The sequence below is a fragment of the Primulina tabacum genome, chromosome 3 (assembly GCF_025594145.1).
Source record: "Primulina tabacum isolate GXHZ01 chromosome 3, ASM2559414v2, whole genome shotgun sequence".
Classification (NCBI taxonomy): Eukaryota; Viridiplantae; Streptophyta; class Magnoliopsida; order Lamiales; family Gesneriaceae; genus Primulina; species Primulina tabacum.
The window spans coordinates 39,244,945-39,254,399 of NC_134552.1; positions in this window are offsets into that span (position 1 = coordinate 39,244,945).

The following is a 9,455-nucleotide window of genomic DNA, read 5'->3' on the forward strand; positions in this document are numbered from 1 at the left end:
TTGTGTCCTATAGCCAAAGAGATCTGGGAGAAACTTATCCAGATTTGTGAAGAAAATGAACCGACAAAAGAAAATAAGTTGTCTGTGGCAATGCAAAAGTTTGAAAATATCAGGATGAAAGCTGGAGAAACTCTAAGTGAGTTTGATGAATGTTTCAGCAGCTTAGTAAATGAGCTAGCAGCTCTGGGAAAAGAATGTGGCAATAGAGAAGTAGCACTCAAAGTAATGAGAGCTTTACCCAGGAAATGGGACGTCAAGACAATGGCGATGAGAGTTTCAAAAGATCTGAACAAGTTGGAACTACATGACTTGTTTTCAGACTTGAAAGCCTATGAGTTTGAACTGGAAGTAAGAAGCGGAGAAGAGCTCTTGTCGAATCCACCTACCAAGGCTCTTACAGCTACTACTACTGCTACTGATGCAGTTGTTTCAAATGTTTCATCTGCTACTATTGAAAGCACATCTGACAAGACTGCTGAACAAATCAGCAATGATGCAATGTCTTTATTCGTGAAAAAATATTTGAGATTCATGAAGAAGAATCACCGAGCATACAAAAGCCCTAACCGGAACTACAAGAAGGAATCACCACCTAGTGATATGGCATGCTTCAACTGTGGAAAAATCGGACATTTTATTGCTGATTGCCGAAACCTAAGAAGGATAACCAGAAGAAGAAGGAGTACAAGTGGAATGATAAGAAGTCCAGAAGAGACCGCAAAGCAATTGATTGCTGAAGAATGTAAATCAAAGTGGGCGGATTCTAGCTCTGACTCTTCTGACTCAGATAGCCACTCCAGTGATAGTGATGAAGAAGAAGTCAAATGTCTCATGGCGAACACTGAATCAGCCTCGACATCTGGAGAGGTATTCGACTTTGATTCCGATGAATTTACACGAAATAATTTGGTTAAAGCACTGCATGACATGGTAGAAGAGTACTCAAGAGTTTCTCAGTCATTCGAGGAAGTTAAAATTGAAAATCAAAACTTGAAAGATCATATCAGTAAGTTTCCTTGCTTGCAAGAAAACAGCTGCAGAGATCTAGAAGTTGAGATAAGTAAATTAAGAACTGAGAATGACAGAGTAAATGCAGATTACCAGACGATGAGGTCTGAAAATCAAAAGCTATCGGTTCTAGTAAATGCATGGAACAAGTTTTCTGTTTGAATAGAGAAGATGAAAGAATTACAGAAGCAATCAGGAGACAGGAGTGGTCTCGGATTCAGTAATGATGAAAGCACTTCTGAAACAAGTACAAAGCCAAAACTGGATATGAGCAAAGGCAAATACATTAACTTTGTTAAATCCAGTGTGGTACATGAACCAGTAGTACCAACTGTTCAAGTTAAAAGGTTTGTAGATCAGACGAAAAGAATTAGACATTATGGTCTGGGTTATGTTGAACTTGAGGGTATTGCTAGACTGATGGAGCAGGCTCCGAGGCCCCAGACAGACATCTATGAGCAGTTCATACGGCTCAACCCGTAGGAGTTCCGGGGTACTACTAATCCGTCTTTAGCAGAGGGTTGGATCTGGTCTCTAGAGCTGCACTTTAAGTATTTAGACATGAGATACAGAGATCGGGTCAAATGCGCCGCGTATATGCTGTGGGACGATGCATCCCTTTGGTGGAGGGGGGGGAGCAGCGCGCAGGGTGAACTTGGCTACTCTCACATGGGATCAATTCAAGGAGGTATTCTACGGCAAGTAATGTAACGCCCCTGATTCGACTACTGTCCTTACTGTATCAAGACGTGTCTTTCCAGCGTGCTTATGTCCTCACTCACACGCACCCTGAGAAACTTCCCAGGAGATCACCCATCCCAAAATTGCTCCAAGTCAAGCACGCTTAACTTTGGAGTTCTTATGTGATGAGCTACCGAAAAGAAGATACACCTTCGTGATATTAGTAGTACAAATCAAATCTTTTAAGCCCTCTTCAACTGTACAGTCCATTACATTGGACAGTCTCGGAATCCCTCTCATTCCGGTGTGGAATTGGTTCATTCATGTTACCTCCACCTAGAAGCCTGCCAAGAGCCGCTCATTGTCCGTGCAACCTCATGGCACCGGCGATCACCCCCTGCCCTCTTCGGCCCCGGGCCTCAAATGCTCACCAGCTTCCGCTTGTTTTGTCCCCGAACCACACCGTACTAAGAGAGGTCGGCTCTGATACCAACTGTAACACCCCAGATTCGACGACTGTCCTCACTGTTCAAGACGTGTCTTTCCAGCGTGCTTATGTCCTCACTCACACGCACCCTGGGAGACTTCCCAGGAGGTCACCCATCCCAAAAATTGCCCCAAGTCAAGCACGCTTAACTTCGGAGTTCTTACGTGATGAGCTACCGAATAGAAGATGCACCTTCGTGATATAGGGTAGTACAAATCAAATCTTTTAAGCCCTCTTCAACTGTACAGTCCATGACATTGAACAGTCTCGGAATCCCTCTCATTTCGTTGTGGGATCGGTTCATTCATGTTTCCTCCACCTAGAAGCCTGCCAAGAGCTGCTCATTGTCCGTGCAATCTCATGGCACCAGCGATCACCCCCCGCCCTCTTCGGCCCCGGGCCTCACAAGTAATTTCCAGCAGAGGTCAGGGGACGCCTGATGAGGGATTTTATGAGTCTCCAACAGGGGGACTTATATGTAGCAGAGTTTATCCGAAAGTTTGACAAGGGCTGTCACTTTGTGCCCCTTATTGCGAAGGATGCCGCCCATAAGCTGAGGCACTTCATGGATGGCCTTAGACCCACTTTGCGTCGGATGTGATGCAGATGAGACCGGCGAGTTATGATGAGGCCACCACTTGTGCTTTTCAGGCGGAGCAGGCCCTCCGTGATATCGACGCCGAGATGCAACGGAAGAGGCATCAAGCCCATCCTAGTTCACAGCCACAAAATAGGTAGTTCACGGGCTACCGAGGCATAAGGGGTAGCAGAAGCCCCAGGGACAGTTTCAGAGGACCGGACAGCAGAAGCCACCAAAGGCACCAGGGGCTCCTAAGCCGGCATAGAGGCAGCCATTCAAGCAGTGCAACCGCTTCCACTTTGGCGAGTGTATGTGGGGAACCTTCAAATGCTTCATATGCCAAGAAGAGGGCCACAAGGCAGCTGATTTCCTTAGGAACAAGGGCCCAATACTGGCAGCGCCTATGTGATGCACGCAGAAGAAGCGGAGGCGGAGCCAAATTCTACACTGGTCACCGGTAACCTTTATGTTTAAGAATTTTTATTACCGCCTTGATTGCTTATATTATTGTGTTTGTTGTGAAAAATTATTTTTGGGATTGAGAACCTAGAATAAATTAGGCTGCATGTTCTAATAGGTGGATTTAAGGGTTGAACTATGGTAATTAAGAGCTTTAAGGACCAATATAGCAATAACTGAATCTCAGGACCTAATTGAAAAAATCATAATTTAGGGGCCGTTTTTGCTTTTTCGAAAATTTTGGGACAAAATCCGTAATTTTTCAATAATTTTTAAGGTTTTTAATTTACTAAATTATATATTTCATGAGGACTAAGATGCAATTTTTGAAATTTTAAGGGCCAATTTGCAATTTCCGGAAAATTTTTGGTTAAGTTTCGAAAATTTTCGTGGGACAAAAAAAATAATCAGTGGATTTTTTGAGGATTTTGGGATTATTACCGAGAGAAATTTCCTTAAGATTCAACATGATAAGATTTGATAGTATGTTTTGTCGCATGAAGGATATATGTTGCAGGTGTAGCCACGTATGCATTGCTAGATTTCGGAGCTACACATTCGTTTATATCTGGGTCATTTGTAAAGCGACTAGGAATCATACCAGAGGCTATGGATTTGGAATTCAGAGTTTGGATTTCATCCAGAAATCAAATGTTTACGTCTCAGATAGTGAAGAGATTGGAGCTTCGGTTGCAGAAAAATGAGGTGCAAGCAGACCTGATTGTGGTACCGTTACCGGAGTTTGATATTATTCTTGGTATGGACTGGCTTTCTTCGAATGGGGCTGCATTATATTTTCCTCAGAGGTCAGTACCTGTCCGCCTGCCTAGCGGTCATTCATTTATTTTTGAGGCAGCGAAGACACCAGCAGATGTCGCACATCATTTCTTGCATCTGTGTGAGGAAGCTCATGATGAGAGGCTGCCAGGCATTTTTGGTGAGTTTGTGACAGTGACCGAGCCAGGCAGCCTGAGGCTAGAGGATGTCGAGGTGGTCAGGGAATTTCCCAGCATTTTCCCGGACGATGTTTTGGGCGTTCCACCAGACAGGGAAGTTGATTTCTCTATAGAGCTGGTGCAAGGTACAATTCCGATCTCTAAGGCACCCTATCATCTAGCACCTGCAGAGATGAAAGAGCTGAAGGATAAGATACAGGATTTGCTATATAAGGGTTTCACTCGCCCGAGCTTTTCTCCATGGGGCGCATCGGTACTTTTTGTTAAAGAGAAGGACGGCAGCATGCGGCTTTGCATTGACTACAAGGAGTTGAACCGGGTCACAGTTAAGAATAAGTATCCACTGCCCAGGATGGAGGATCTAGTTGATCAGCTTCAGGGAGTATCAGTATTTTCAAAGATAGATATCCGATCAGGATACCACCAGCTGAAGGTGAGAGAGTCTGACGTGCATAAGACGGCTTTCAGGACGCTTTATGGGCACTATGAGTTTATGGTGATGCCCTTCAGACTGACGAATGCGCCAAAGATCTTCATGGATCTCATGAATCGCGTGTTTCAGCCGTATTTGGATCATTTTGTCATAGTTTTCATAGATGACATACTGATTTATTCGAAGAGCAGAGAAGAGAATAGTCAGCATCTGAGGACCGTACTGCAAACTTTACAGGACAAACGGCTTTATGCCTGGTTCAGTAAGTGTGAGTTCTAGCTAGACAGAGTTGATTTCCTGGGCAACATCATATCCCGAGATGGAGTGGAGGTTGATCCCAGTAAAATTGAGGCAGTCCGAGATTGGCCAGTGCCTAAGAGTGTGACAGAGATCCGTAGTTTCTTGGGCTTGGCTGGGTACTACCGGAAATTCATTTAGGGCTTCTCTTCTATTATAGCGCCTATGACCGTCTTGACGAAAAAAAATGCCAAATTCATCTGGGGATCAGATTGCCAGGAGAGTTTTGATAGGCTGAAGCAAGCATTGACCACAGCACCATTTCTAGCTATGCCATAAGGGCAAGGAGAGTTTGTGCTTTATACAGATGCTTCGAAGCTTGGTTTGGGTGTGGTTTTGATGCAGCCATGATAGGGTTATCGCTTACGCGTCCAAACAATTGAAGGTCAATGAAAAGAATTATCCGACTCACGACCTCGAGCTAGCAGCAATGGTTTTTGCCCTGAAGATATGGAGGCATTATCTGTATGGGGAGAAGTGTAAGATTTTCACTGATCAGAAGAGCCTGAAATACTTCTTCACTGCAGAAGGAACTGAACATGCGACATAAGAGATGGCTAGAGTTAGTGAAGTATTATGACTGCTACATTAACTACCATTCGTGTAAGGATAATGTGGTTACAGATGTCCTGAGCAGGAAGAATATAGTGATCGCTCGGTTGTCGGTACAGAGACCGTTGCAGGCAGAGATTCAGAGGTTTGAGCTTGCGATTTATGCCGGGGACGATGCCCCTAGTTTTTCTACTCTGACAGTGCAGTCCACGTTGAGAGACAGGATCCAAGCAGGGCAGACTTCTGATGAGTAGTTACAGAAGTGGAGACAGAGAGATGATTCTAAGGGCCTGAGGTTGTATACAGTTGAGGATGGAATAGTCAGATATTGTGACCGACTGTGGGTTCCTTGCAGTGATTCCTTGCGAGTAGATATCATGAGTGAGGCCCACAGCACCATGTACTCCATCCATCCGGGGAGTACGAAGATGTATAAGGATCTACAAACTCTTTATTGGTGGCTGGGCATGAAGCGAGATATTCTGTGTTTCGTCTCCGAGTGTTTGACGTGTCAGCAGGTCAAGTCAAAGCATCAGAGACCTGCAAAGAAGCTGAGACCACTCCCTATTCCCTATTGGAAATGGCATAACATTACCATGGACTTTGTGACAGGGCTACCGATGACAGATGGAGGATATAATGCCATTTGGGTGATAGTTGATCGGCTCACTAAATCAACACAATTTCTACCGATCAGGAAGACTTTCTCCATGATTCAGTACGCAGAGCTGTATATCATAGAGATAGCCAGAATACACGGGATTCCAATGTCCATCGTGTCAGACAAGGATCCTAGGTTCTCGTCTTTATTCTCGAAGAGTCTGCATCAAGCATTGGATACTAAGATACTATTCAGTACTGCCTTCCATCCTCAGACCGACGGTCAATCAGAGAGGGTGATTCAGATATTGGAGGTACCTACTCAGAGCTTTCATGATCGACTTCCAGGGCAGCTGGGAGCCGAAGCTACTTCTCGTGAAGTTCATGTACAACAACAGTTATCAGGCATCTATTGGTATGGCTCCAGGCATTGTACAGGAGGAGGTGTAGGTCACAGTGTATTGGGATGAGGTAGGAGAGAGCACAGAGTAGAGGCCGGATATTTTCAGTTAGACTGTAGAGTTAGTGGTCAAGATCTGAGACAGGATCAAGACCACTCAGAATCGATAGAAGAGTTATGTAGATCAGAGGCGCAGGGATCTTGAGTTCGCAGTAGGGGTCATGTATTTGAGAAAGTCACACAGATGAAGGGTGTGATAAGATTTGGAAAGAAGAGTAAGCTCAACACTAAATTCATAGGATCATTCGAGATCCTAGGGAGAGTTGGGACACTCGCGTACAGAGTTGCACTCCCACAAAATCTGGCGGGAGTTCATAATGTGTTCCACGTCTTGATGTTGTGGAAGTATATGTCAAACCCTTCACATGTACTGAATTATGAGCCACTACAGTTGACGCCAAACCTGTCTTTCGAGGAGAGACCCACTTAGATAATGTAGGTAGGAGAGAAGGCTCTGGACAAGGTGATCAACATGGTCAAAGTTAAGTGTCTGAATCATTCCAAGGAGGAGGCTACTTGAAAGAGTGAGACCGAGATGAGGAGTTGGTACTCGGTGTTATTCGGTACGTCTTAAATTTCGAGGATGAAATTCTGTTTAAGGGTGGGGAGGGGGGGATTTGAGGTCTAGGAAATTCGAATTACATAACCCGACTACATAAAATCTAGGGTTTTTACTAAAATATGTGTTTAATTATTTTAAAGTTTTAAAGGCGTGATTATTGCATGGTTATGTATGTCAATTCATGTTTTATTTAAGTTATATGCATTAGGGATTTAAGTTTCATTTCGCGCTCGAACGAAGAACAGAGACTGGGATAATCAGGAATTTTTTTTATTAAATAATTATATTTTTAATTATTTAATAGATGGTGTGATTAAGTGTGGTTTTTCAAAATGGGCCTCGGTGGAGTATTTTTACTCGCCAGGTCATATTTAAAACCGTTACGCAAATTTTAGTAAGTCGGAGAATGTTTTGAGGGTTCGGGAGATATTTTCAAAAACGTACCAAAACGAAATACTTTTCGGAAGTGTTATTGGGCTTGACGGGTTTATTTATTGCTTAATGGACCTAAAAATGACCCATTAGTGTATTACATCTTGACCTAAATCAAAAATTAGACCTAACCGTACTCTCCTCACTCACGGCCGCCCTCCCCTAGCAGCAGCAACCTCTCGTTTTTTTTCTAGCAGCCATTCCCTTGGCTTCTTTTGAGTTTTATCAAAGGAAACCCTCCCCACTTCTCCGGTGCACGTTCTACGTATAGGTTTTGAGCATTTAATCGCAAAGACATGCCCTAAAACCTTTTTTTTCTCGTCATTCACATCATTTTATGTTTATTTTTGTGTATTTACGTGATAGCAGCAGCCTTAATGTTTTGTGAATTGGTCCGAAAGTTTTCATGAAAAACCTCCACTTTTCATCATGTAATCTCACGATTTTTTTATGATTGAAAGGGCTGCGGTTTGACGTTTAAGGATCATGTTACGCCAATTTTTAAAGGATCTCTAGTTGGTATATCAGTTTTTGATTGAGGAAGGTAGGTCTGAATGAGCGTGCTTGGTTCTAGGTTTGAGTGATCACTAGATCGGGTGAATGGGGAGGGCAGCGGTGCAGGGGCATACCATGGATGTGGAGTAGAACCTGGTGGGTCTGAGTCACGGCCTGGAGCAGCTAGTGCACGCCTGGTCTCAGGTTAGGAGGAAATCGAAGAAGGTAGTCTCGATTTAGGGTTCGGCAAGGGAGTTTTGGTTGCATTGTGTACTACAGTCTGCATGGAGTTAAAGTCCACTGTTAGGTCCGTCCAGGAGGGTCCAGATGTTGGCTAGGAATGGTTGATTTGAGGCTGGTCCAAGTTGGTTAGGTGTGGATTCGAGTATTTAGCTTAATAATGTAACTAGGATTCGGTCCTCTAGGGTTCAGAAAATTCAGCGGCTCGTCGAGGTCTTTTGAGGGGCTTAGTGTTAGAGTATGTGCCCGGCAAGCCAACTTATGGCTCTGGTTTTATTGACTCTTATGTAAAACAATATTTATTTTAATAATATTTTACGATTTAATTTCGATTATTGCAATATACTTTATCTATATACATATGCAAGCTGCATAGATAAAGTCCTTGAATATACAATAGGTACTATGAGTTCTGCCTCTCAACGTAAGACCATAAAACTCATTTGGAAGTTAACCATATATTCTAAACAGGTTCTTAGTCGATTCAACCGCCAAAATAAGAATAAAGGTCGCTCGAGCTCGAGACTAGCATCTATGATGTAAACGCCATGTTTCATTGGCAAGGTCATGGAGATGTCCATTCACACAGATGGGTGAACATGTGATGATGCACTGAACAACCTCCCTCGAACTGTCCAAGTGGTTCTCACTTATCGAGTGGAACTGTAATGCCGCGAAAATTTGAAGTTCCACGCGAACCACATGCATGCAATTATTAAATTCTCTTATATTTTAGTTAAATTTTTTAACTGCATGGATTAATTTTGTTTTGCATGTTGACATGTTCAAAAAATATTTTTCTACATGATTGCATTAAAATGTATTTTTAAAAAAATTTATTCGAGTTGCGATCGAGGAACAGAGACCAAGGGTTGAAAAATATAAAATTATTTTTTTAAATAATTGTTTTTAATTATTTAAAATATGGGTAATGATTTATATTATATTTGAAAATAATGGGTTTTTAGGTGATTTTATACGCCGGGACGTAAATTTTATCGCTGTTGGTTTTTCAACAAAAATATGAACGTTTTGGCAACGCGGCTAATAAATTTCACAAACTTATTTAAACAAAATTATTTTTTATATTTTAATTAAGCACTAATGGGCCTAATTTACATACTTAATGGTCCTAAGCCTTGTTAGTAGATTAATTAAATATTTAATGTACAATTTCACCCCATTAATCCCTACAACTACTCGTCCCATTTCC